Source organism: Crotalus tigris, unplaced genomic scaffold (assembly GCF_016545835.1).
Source record: "Crotalus tigris isolate CLP2741 ecotype Arizona unplaced genomic scaffold, ASM1654583v1 scf7180000024115.3125172, whole genome shotgun sequence".
Lineage (NCBI taxonomy): Eukaryota > Metazoa > Chordata > Lepidosauria > Squamata > Viperidae > Crotalus > Crotalus tigris.
The window spans coordinates 1,741,666-1,753,674 of NW_024100392.1; the positions used below are offsets into that span (position 1 = coordinate 1,741,666).

The 12,009-nt window shown below is 38.4% G+C and overlaps 1 protein-coding gene across 1 annotated transcript in view; it reads left to right on the plus strand.

Annotated features, from left to right (window-relative positions):
* The first annotated feature begins 1,001 nt into the window (after window positions 1-1,001).
* The window catches only part of NFKBIZ (NFKB inhibitor zeta), a 40,020-nt gene continuing 29,012 nt past the window's right edge, over window positions 1,002-12,009 (plus strand). The window contains exon 1 of the mRNA XM_039322406.1: window positions 1,002-1,201. The gene's annotated coding sequence lies outside the window, so the exon portion shown is untranslated. The remainder of the gene's footprint in view (window positions 1,202-12,009) is intronic.

Sequence of the window (12,009 nt, forward strand, 5' to 3'; positions counted from 1 at the left end):
TTCATCCATAAGGAGAGTGAGAAGAAGCACAGTAGAGAGCTCACATTGAGCAGAGATTCATATATATTCATATATATATATATATATATATATATATATATATATATATATATATATATATATATATATATATATATCACACATATATGAATCACCATAATTAGCTGGTATGTAATATGTATACATAATACTTTTATTATTTTATTTTTTATTTGATGCTAGTATAACTTGAATATTATGTTGGGCATTTTTCATATTTTATTTTATTTTTCTTCTATTGTCCACCCATAAAATGAATCATGGATATGTGCTAGAAAAATGCTGTCAATAGATAATTTTAATTAGTTCTGCCTCTAATGTGCCAGATTCTGTCACTGCTAAAATGGATTGTCCTGTATCTCCTTCTACAAATACATTCTTCAGATCAGGGCACAAATCCCTTGTTTTTTTCTTGCTACTGTTCAACCGTAATACTTCTACTCTGATATTCTTGTGATCCAAAGCTGCTTGATTAAAACAAGCCTCACCACTCCCAGCCGAAAATCCCATCCGGAACAGAAAGCGAAAGAGGGGCAACTTTGACAAAGCAAGATATGCCTTGTGCGAATCTTCTAAGGATATCTTTTAATGGTCCAAGTATAATGTTTTAGAAATGAGAATTAAAAAACAACAACAATTAATGAAGATCCAATTAGGAAGTTCAAAATCCTGGCACGGAACCAGGTCGGGTTTTCCAGTTATTCAGCGGCGTGGGGGAAGGTCCCTAGGACTGGGTTCACCCAGCTTGGGAATTTCCACTCTGCCGGAAAAATCCAAATTGCATCTCTCATCCCTCCGCCTCAACTTCCTCTTGCGTGTCACAACACCCCCCTTTCACCCCTCCCACTTTTAACCATTGCGAAACCGAAAAGGCGAGTCAGCTCTGAATCACTGAAATAATACTTTAAAAAGAATCCCCGAAGACGTAGTAAATTTGTGGGAAACTTTCGCTTTGGGCTAGAAAGAGTGTGGAGCTCTCAAGGTGGGGTGGGTGAGCTTTTGCTTTAGGCAATTGTAAATCGTAGACAGATTATTTCTCCTTCTCTCCCTCTCTTGTCTTTCTGGCTTTGTCATTTAATCGGATCTGTTGCTGAGGACCATTCATCTGCTGGGAAAACTTGGCACATTTCCTCAGATCTACTTTCACTCCAGAGATATGGAGGTATATCTATATTCCCATTCTTACTTGTTAAGGATACCGGACAGCGGCTGGGATGTATCTTCATGCTTATTATTTAAGGGACATCCCTCCCCAGCAAAAATTGTTTTGTGTAAAGGCTGCTTACATTTGAATGACAGAAAATCATTGTAGCCTTTCCCCTGGCATGGAAAAATGTCATAAGTTGGATTTCTGCTTATTATGATATTTACAAATACCAAAACCAAAACAAAGTGGTGATTCTAGGTTAACTTCTCAAACTGTTTATTGATTTATGAATGCCAAATATGAAGGGGGGGGGGAGATAAACTTTGTTGCCTATTCAGTTATTAAAAACCAGCCTTTACAAGAATTGTTGGGATCAAGAAGCTGTTACTTTTGTATGTGATGCTACTGTTAAAAAGCCTTTATATCTAAAGGAAATTTAAGCATATCTCAAATCAAGGATGCTAGGTAATCATGAAAGCTATAACAGTATAGTATAAATTTTTTATTTAATTACACTGCACTTTCACAACTCTTGTCAGTTTACAGAATATGTAAAATAAAGATTGAAATAAATACAATATCAATTAATCCCAATAACAACATCATAAAATAAAACAACATACTGCATCAATAGTTAAATTACAAAGATACATAGCATGAAAAATAAGTGATTTATATTAGTTATAGCCAGGATTTAAGAGTCAGAAAGCCTACAAGCAAGATATTTTGGAGCATTATCTCAAACATTATAACCTTATCTCATGTCATTTTTTTCTTGTCTTGTTTTGTTGGCTATTGGTGCCAGAAAACTGGAATTTTGGGAGGCATCCCAAACAATTAAGTCTTGACATTATTATTAAACAAATTGATTTCATTGAAAATGAAAGTGTATTGATACATTACATTACTTAAAATGTTGAGGCATACTTTAAAGCCTGAAAAAATGTTTTATAGTATTTAGAAAAGGGACATCCTGAGATGGCTGATATAAAGCATGAAACATTGGAAGACCATCATACCCTCTTGTCAGTTGTGTAGCTCTGTTCCAAGTTATGTCCTCACTGGCTCAAGGTTGACTCGGCCTTCCATCCTACCAAGGTTGGTAAAATGAGGACCCAGATTGTTGGGGGCAATAGGCTGATACTGTAAACAGCTTAGAGAAGCTGTAAAGTACTATGAAGTGGTATATAAGTCTAAATGCTATTGCTATGTTGTTACAGCTGCTTGCTGCATAACAGCTATATTTCTTAAGGTCAGGTATTATTAGTTAAACAGGTAATTGGAAGTAAAGACAATGACTGCTAAGAATGCTTGGATATGAACTAATTTTACTCCAGGGTCACTTCCAATATCACTCTCATCCTTCTTTGCAATTTCAGTGAGCTTAATGCTAAGATCTGCACAGGTATCAAGTACTTATGATTTTAAAAAAAATCATCTGTTACTTCACATTCTTTGTAATGAGAGTCATTCATTAAAAAGATTATTCTTAAATTAAAAAACAAAAACCCACAGCTACAATGTTTATACCAGAATCTTCCTTGTCTGGATAATCCTAATAATCTAGCTTCAAGAAATTAATTGCTTGCTTTATTATACTCAAAAGACCTTTGGCACATAGTTTAGAATTCATGTATTAAAATGAATTATAATGTTTGTTCAGCTTTTTAAATATTAATTGTGACTTATATAACTTTTTTTGGCATAAAACAAGTAACTTTCTCTCCATCGTGATTAAATCTCTATTTGCAAGGACCAGATTATCACCTTTACAGGAAATTTACTTCCTGCCTTTTTATTATAACAGAATTAGAGCAGGAATGTTTTTTTGTGTGTGAGTGAATAAAGATAGCATGATGGTTTCAATTGTAACATTTTAGGGATACAAAAATAGTTGTTCCATTAATGCTGGGATGGAGACACTACTCAATGGCTAAAACAGAAAAATACAAATTATTTGTCTTACAACAGTGATCTGCATGACAGTAGGCATGGGCATCTGTTGCTATTTTTAAATTAATGGTAATATTTTCAATAGCAGGGCAAATAGTTTGACACATACACCTATTTATCAATAGATCCTTGCATACAAATGTATCTATATACAGTAACAAGATCATTTTCCCTGTAGGGTTGAGTTTACTCAGTGCTAGAAGAGTCATAGAAACAATACAATAGCAATGTCCTTATTAGCAAGCAAAATGACCACAGACCACAGGTTTTGTGTTCATTAGACCTGTTTCCTGTCTTAGTGTCTATGTCCCAGAACACCCTGGTTTTTCAGAAGAACAGTTGTTTCATTGCTGATCTTATCCTTGAATTATTTCTTGAATTAGCTGCCAAGGATATATAGGATTCTCTAGATTAGTTTAAAAGATGTTAGTTTAAATACATTTTATTATGTATTCATCACAATGATATATTATTTCATTTGATCTTTGTTTTGCATGTCCCCAATTTTTGAAGCCTTATTAAAGCCTAAAAGGCTACTATCTTATTGTGAAGCTGTTTATTTATCAGGATTTTAAGAAGAGTCCATTTTAATATCTTGCAGAAGTTCTTGTTGAGCATGCAAGAGAGAATTTTCTTCGATGTCAATCCCTAATTGACAAGCACATTCCTTCTGAAGTTTGATTAAGTTCTTTGTTTCCAAAATTAAGCCCAGTTCAATTTAGAGTTTCAAAATGATTGATTTTTAAATAGATGGCATTGTTTTAAATTGTTATGTTTATTAATAGGTAAAAGAGTCCTTTGATTGAGTTGAATTCCTATGACTACCTGGAGATTTCTATGTTGTTTGCTTGATTTATTTTGTTTGTATATATTTCCTTTGCTGTTAGAAAAGGGAATAAAATATTTAGATAAATAAGAACTTAGTCTAAGTATCATGTATCCCATGTTTGACTGGCATTATAAAGCAATTAATGAATCACTGAGTTTATAATATTTATCTTTATTCAAATATGCTGGTGAACATAGAGTTAAACATTCGAACAGATATCCCGAGAGTTCACTCCTCCCTTGTCAGCTTTCTCAAGAAAAGTAATTAACTTTTGTTAGAAGTAAAGTCTTCATCCTTGTTCATCCAAGCCGGGAATAAATAAGCAAACATGGCGACTGCTTTGGGAAAGAGGTTACAGTTTATTGCAGAGAGATGGTTCTTCAGGAAAGAGCAGAGGAGAGAAGGGCTGAGCACATGGTGTAGTAGGTTTATATACCCCCTCTAACCTTTTGTTTGGAATAGTTTCCTGTTCCTGTGGCATGAACCTTGAGGCTGTTTCTGAGTGTTTGTCTAGGCCTTGATATCTGTGGTTTAATTCTATTATTATATCCTGCTTCCCAGGTGATGGGGCTGACTCCTAGAGTTTGGGTGGGGTATGCAGATCTTCTCTTTTGTCTTCTTGATTGCTCTGGCTCCAACTTTCTGATGGTTTTACATCTGCATTTGTATGGGGCTAACCCTTGCTTGGGGCAAAGAAATTTGGGGCCAGGTTTGGTTTCTGCTTTTCAAAAAAAATTCTTTTGGTGAAAAATATATTTTCCTTTTTAATATTTCCTTCTGGGGGGGCTAACTTCCCTCAATCTCCACTTTGTGCCTTAAGTGTGTAAATGTATGACACACTTATTGGTACAACATTAAAACTGATCTGGTCAGGGAAACTTAGTAAACAAGCTTTTAAACTGTTAAGCAAAAAAAAAAAAAAGACATTAATGGAGGCAGCAGAAAAAGATCCGTTTAGTGGCTCCCAAAAGGGGAGCTTGCACCCATAAAGTTCTAAAAGTCAGGGCAAAATTTTGTTAAGTGGAAAAGACATTTATAGTGTCCAATATTCTGTGCCAATCATTTTCAAATGTTGGATGTCACCTTTAGCTTCCAGTCAGGTTTCCATACCCCCCAAAATTCTTCACAGCCATGGTTTTCCTTAGTACATGACCACTGGCTGCCCAATTTCAAGGGTTGTTTTCTGCCTTAGCTCTTAATTCAGTGCATCCAGGTTTGTAATGTCCAATTGAGGTTAGCCAATATGCCAGGCTATTAAATTGTCTTTAAATTGCACATAATGAGCTCTAGGAATCCCAATCTGAGCCCAACAGTGCAAGATATTCAGGGCTGAAGTTTGGGATTTTTCCTGTTGCTTCCTTAGTCAGGGCATATGAATTGCAAATCACCTGAGAGGGGCTGGTTCCCTCCCCCTTGGAATTTGTTGGAAATTGTTCTTACAAAGCTTTGGTGCAATAGAGCAAAAATCAGCCTGGGGAACTTTACTAAAGGTAGGTGGAGGGGATAGACTCAAGTGTGGTGTGAATGGTGTGTGTGTGCATATGCAGCTATTTCTACAAAACAGGCAATACAAACATTCTGGAAAAGTTTCCCCTCACCAGATAGAAGTCCAAGGTGTTCAGTACTTGTTCTGCCACCTATTCCTAAATGCCATCTCTCCATTAATACATTCAACTGGCTTGTTACAATACAAATGGGGCAAGAAAGAAAAGTTTACAGTGAGTTTCCACCCTCCCCCCACAGTCTAATTTTCTCTTCTGAGGCTTCACATGGCACCAATGGCTACAGGACTCCTTCCTTCTGCAGCTCTCACAGGCATCTGGGGAATGGTAGGACTTGGGAAGATATTCCACTCAGATTGTTTGGGGGCTTTTTAGTGGATAGCTGAATTCAAAACCCAATTCCATGGCTCAAATGGATGGAGGCAGCATTTGGGTCTGTGTGTTCTGCTTCCAAAGGTTTGGGGAAGGGTTGCAGGCGTGAAAGATACAAGAACAAGGTCCCACCCCCACTTTCTGGGTGGACTCTCCCAGGAGAGGCAGGCAAAAGGTATGGAGAACAAAGGCCAAGAAAAGAATTGGGGGGGGGGGGGGTAGCTTGCAGGCAGTTTGAAAAGGCATTAATAGACAAATGGGGAACAACAAAATGAAATGTTTCACCTTTGAACTTGACCATTTGCAACATATTAAGGACAAGAACTTGTAACCTGGAAGGAAAAAAAAAATGCTAGGCAGCTTGAGAATGCTGAAAACTCCAAATAATTTTAAAAGCCTAATATTTTAATATGTGCAACTTGCCAAGGGTAGGAGAACATTTATTCTAAAATAGATCACATTATTTTAGAGATTAGAAAATGCTTATTTGTTTCAGAAAGGTTTCATAGTAGTTTCACCAGTAAGTGATAAGATAATAAAAGTAACTTAAGAAAATTATTTCCCCAAACAAGCAGACTTGAACTTCAAAAGGCTCTTGTAGATAGACACGTATTTTTTAGGAAAAGGATAGATAGATAAAACTCATTTACAACATATTGCAGAATGATTTTTCCAGAGCTTGGGGCAGGACCCAGCAGGCAGGACACCCCCTCCTCACTCCAATAAAATAATTTAACACTGGATTCCCCCTGGAACAAAATTAACACCTTTTAGACAGAATTGAGAAGGAAATTAACTCAACAATAGACACTGACCAAAAAAGAAATCAGAAATGACAATTTTGGAAACCGTGAAATGGTATTCCAATGAAACAATGTACAAAAGAAATGGTTTACATCCATCAAAGAAAGGGATTGAGTTACTTGGCAATAAACTCAGATTTTCTGGAGGAATATTTAAAATAAACAAGGGACAGTGAGTTAATTGAGATCAAAAAATTACAGGGTTAGCAGTGCAAGTAACATAGATGTGTGTGGACAAGAATATCAACCTTGCTATCAAGCAAAATCAAGCCTTTAATAGTGTCACACAAAGTGGACTAACACATAGGTGTCAGTCATAAAGAATGAGGGCAAATATAATATAGTTGTCATTATAGAAACATGGTGGGATTAAACCCACAAATGGAACACTCAGCTAGAGGGATTTCAATTGTTTAAAAGAAACAGACCAAATAAAAGAGGAGGCAGAGTTTCTTTCTCTATATAAGAAATAACTACATATCTACAGAATTAGGGCACAACAATGACGGAAACTGTCTTGAATGCACTTGGATCAATATAAAAGTGGAAGGAGGGCACATAACTACAGCAGAATATTAGCAAATAGTCTGAGCCTGCAAAGATGAGGTGAAGAAAGCTAAGGCTCAAAATGAACTAAGGCTTGTGACCACAGTCAAAAATAATAAAAAAGCAAACAGTCCAACTTATCAAAAACAGTACCATAAAAAAAAAATAGATTAGAAGCACAATTTAAGTTAGGCAAGAAAATGGTAAGTGAGCACTTATCCAGCCTAGAAGAGTTCAAATCACCAAGACCAGATGAATCACACCCCAAAGTTCTCAAGGAACTGGCAGATGTGTGATCTCAGAACCACTGAACTATATTTATCAAAGACCCTGGAGCACTAGGGAACTACCAGAGGACTGGAAAAGAGCTGATGTAGTCCCCCTCTTTAAAAAAGAAAAAAGAATAGATCTAGGAAACAACAGACCTATCAGCCTGACCTCAATATCTGGGAAGATCCTGGAAAAGATAATCAGCGAGCACCTAGAGGCAAACAAAGTCATTACTAAAAGCCAAAATGGGTTTGTTAAACAGATCATGCTAGACAAATCTTACTGCATTCTTTGACCGAGTTACAAAATTAGTGAAGTAGAGGAATGCTGTGAATATATTTTTTTTGGACTTCAGTAAGGCATTTGATAAAGTTTGTATAGGGTTTCCTGCCTGAGCAGGGGGTTGGGCTAGATGACCTCCAGGGTCCCTCTAGCAGATGAACTTAAAACATTCCCTCCTGCTAATTTAAGGCTGTTCTTAAAAGGACACAGAGAGAAAGAGGAAGACAAACAAACAAACAAACACAATTTTTTTTCTTCACTCTGTTTGTTGGCCAGACAAACAGAGTGAGGTATTTCCGTTTTGTGGCTTATTTTTAAGCATAATTTCTAGCAGAATTTAAAATTCTTTTTTCTTTGGATTTGAAACAGTTAACAGTCACATTTACCTCTCACGCACAGACTTTGACAAACATATATACACAAAGACAAGAGAACAGAAGTCTTAGTTTTACACATCCTAGTCATTCCCACCATAAATTTCAGATAACTCAAGTTAGGGAAGGCACACATTTTAAACATACCACGTGGTTGCATAGAGAAAAGAGAGAGAGACAGAGAGAATCACTATTTCTTATTTTCCCTTTTAAGTACCTTTATTTTAGCCAAATTGGTTTCCCAGCAAAGCCCTGAGCAAAGTCTAATTTTTTTCCCCCTATAGTTTCTTTACCTACCTCTTTTTCATTCCAGCCTGGACAGGAAGCTGATTCCTGTCCCAGGCTTCGAGCAAGCTTTCAACTGGGAAACCTACCTCAGCCCTTGAATTGGAACCTCCCATTCTTATATGACGGGATTTCCCTACTGCTAAAGGGCACGATCCGTCAGAAGTCTCCTTGTGAGATTTCTTCCTACTATCACGATTTTGTGAGTCCGAAAAAAAAGGACTCACGGAGCTTCTCTGGATCCCTCTCAGAGTTCGTGGGCTCCTCCGAGGGATCCACCACGTTTTCAGACCAAAAAGGGATCTGAAGAGACCTTCTAGTTTCCCTCGTTAGAGGGTAAGGGCTACTCTTTGGCCGGCTGGCTTTACGCCACCATTTACGGACACCTGGACCTCCAGTGTTCGTGGACACCTCCGCTTGCCCTCGGAGGTAGGTGGCCGCTCCCTTCTTGGGGCTTAATTTCTTAACTTTGCTTTGCTTACAGGGCCTTACCAGCTAGTTGCCCAAATCCAATTCTTTCATTCACTCATTCCATTTCATTTTCACACAGTTTCTCCCTTTTCCCTAACAAAAGGTTCTGTGCCCTGGCCAAACCCCCATGCTTTGCAGGTTCTGCCAATTAAACAGATCCTTTCTGCGGCTAGGAAAGACCAGAAGGAGCAAAATCCAACTGTGATTGGGGAAAAAAAGTCTTCTCACTCACACAAACAGAAATACACACATTTCTTTGTTCCCCTGGGCTTTAAACTTAAAATTTAGAGATACTCACCTTCACCTTCTTTCCAAAGCAGCCCTTGTGCTCAAACTCTCAAAACTCCCTTTACTACCCTAGCTCCACATGGGCAAGGCCTGGGAGACCCATCCACAGACACAAGGGGGTCTGCTGCCAGCAAGATGGGGCTTACCAGTCTCAGTCCATTGGAGAGGTTAGCTTGGAGTCCCATCTTGGAGTGCCAAATTGTTAGAAGTAAAGTCTTCATCCTGGTTCATCCAAGCCGGGAATAAATAAGCAAACATGGCGACTGCTTTGGGAAGAAGGTTACAGTTTATTGCAGAGAGATGGTTCTTCAGGAAAGAGCAGAGGAGAGAAGGGCTGAGCACATGGTGTAGTAGGTTTATATACCCCCTCTAACCTTTTGTTTGGAATAGTTTCCTGTTCCTGTGGCATGAACCTTGAGGCTGTTTCTGAGTGTTTGTCTAGGCCAGAGGTAGGCAACCCAAAACACTCAAAGAGCCCCTTGGACCCGTTTCCCACCGAAAACAAAACACTGGGAGCTGCAAAACCCTTTTGATATCTAAAATGAAGATAACACTGCATATATCCTTTTTTACCTTTACTATAGGGGTGAGTGTGTGTGTGTGTGTGTGTGTGTGTGTGTGTGTATGTATATATACACACACACATACATACATACATACACACACAGGTAAAAAAGGATATATGCAGTGTTATCTTCATTTTAGGTGTCAAAGGGTCTCTCTCTCTCTCTCTCTCTCTCCCTCCCTCCCTCTCTCTCTATTTGCCCTTGGTCTGCCAGTCCTCTTCCCCTACTCTCTTTCTTTCTTTCTCTCTCTCTCTCTTTCCTCTCTCCCTCCCTCCCTCTCTCTCTCTTTCTCTCCCCCCTTTCTCCCTCTCTCCTATCTGCTGCTCACCTGGCAAGCTGGCTTCAAGCTGTTCTCCAACAAGCTGGGGGGTAGGCAACCTCGGCTCTTTTATGACTCATGGACTTCAACTCCCAGAATTCCTGAGTCAGCATAGCTAGGCTAGCTAGCTCTCTCCTGCCCTTCCTGCTTCCTGCAGAGACGCAGCAAAGGGAGGAGCTCCGCCCATTAAGCTTTTCAGCTCCTTGGAGAACACTGTGAGTGCACTCTCTTTTACACACATACACAAAAAACAAACACACACAGGGAGAGACAGAGAGACAAGCAGGGAAGCGCAATTGCCTCTCTCTGTCTCTGTCTCTCTCTGCAAATGGCAGAGGAGGCTGGGAGCCACAGGGGAAGGCTCAAAGAGCCGCATGCGGCTCTGGAGCCGCAGGTTGCCAACCTGTGGTCTAGGCCTTGATATCTGTGGTTTAATTCTATTATTATATCCTGCTTCCCAGGTGATGGGGCTGACTCCTAGAGTTTGGGTGGGGTATGCAGATCTTCTCTTTTGTCTTCTTGATTGCTCTGGCTCCAACTTTCTGATGGTTTTACATCTGCATTTGTATGGGGCTAACTCTTGCTTGGGGCAAAGAAATTTGGGGCCAGGTTTGGTTTCTGCTTTTCAAAAAAAATCCTTTTGGTGAAAAATATATTTTCCTTTTTAATATTTCCTTCTGGGGAGGCTAACTTCCCTCAATTTCTAACCTTCTTGTAGTTTTCAATTGTGATCTACTGTTTATAGACTGTCAATTTGACTGTATCTCCAAACCTACAGGCTCTTGAACTGCAACATTCTTTGTGGGGGAGAGGCGACTCATTCAGATATGTTTTGCCCAGTAAGGAAGTCAGTCAATGGTTGAATTCCCATGGAAATCAATTGTCTCTATAGAATATAACATGTTTGTGCGAGACATTTCTTGCCCATACAGTCTCTTTGAGAACCAAGAATTGCCAGGATGGAAGGGAACTCAATTCATGTCCCAACCTCATAACACTATGTTCTTTCTAAAGTCTTCAGACTGAAAGCTTATGTTATAAAACCCAAAATGAATAGTGGAGTCCTTGGGGCTTTCTGAGCTTGGTTGTTTGCTTCCAGATATTTCATTACCCAACTAGATGTTACCAAGTTAAGCTCTGAGTTACATGTATTCTCTTCTTTGGCAACCAAAATTAATAGGTAACTGATGACACAAAACTCAGGTAATTGAAAATGCACATTCATTACCCAGTTACATTTCCTTTCAATGATTCAGTTTTAAAGAAACAGTTTTCCTTGTTTCAAAGACCTGTTTCAGAAACAAATATTGAAACTGGCCCTTGAAATAATGAAAATATTGATAACTTCTAGATGTTTTGAGACTGCAAGTCTCAGAATTCAACAAACATGAGTATTTGGGTGGATTCCAGTTGTGGCCAAAGATCTGGAAAGCACCAGATTAATGACCATGTCTATTCCTTGGGCAGTTTTCCCATTTCCTTAAAGCTTATTAAGATTGTGTACAGAAAGGCCATTTACCATTTAATCCAGATAAACAATCCATTTTACTGACTGAAATGTTGGGGATTCTTTGTTTAGGGAAAACAAATTACTATGTCACAGGCGTCTAGAGTCAAGCTCCAGATCTTGTCCATTGGTAATTATTGAGGTCAAACACACAAGAGTCATAATAGTTATCCAAAAAAGAATTAGAAGAAAATAAATTCTCTACTTAAGGGGGACAGGAGATTAATTACAGCTAATAAGCATGGACTGCAAAAATATGGATGACCATTAGGAGCACCAAAGGGATATAGTTAATAATAGCATTTTGCTGCCTGGCTTTTTGCAATCCCAGATCTGGTAGTTACAATTGCAAGAGTTGGGAATAGTAATCTAAGAACACTGTAGTACATTGTACCAAGGTTTATTTTTAGGTGCAATAAAATAAAAAATGTGTACTTTGAAAATAGTTGGTATTAG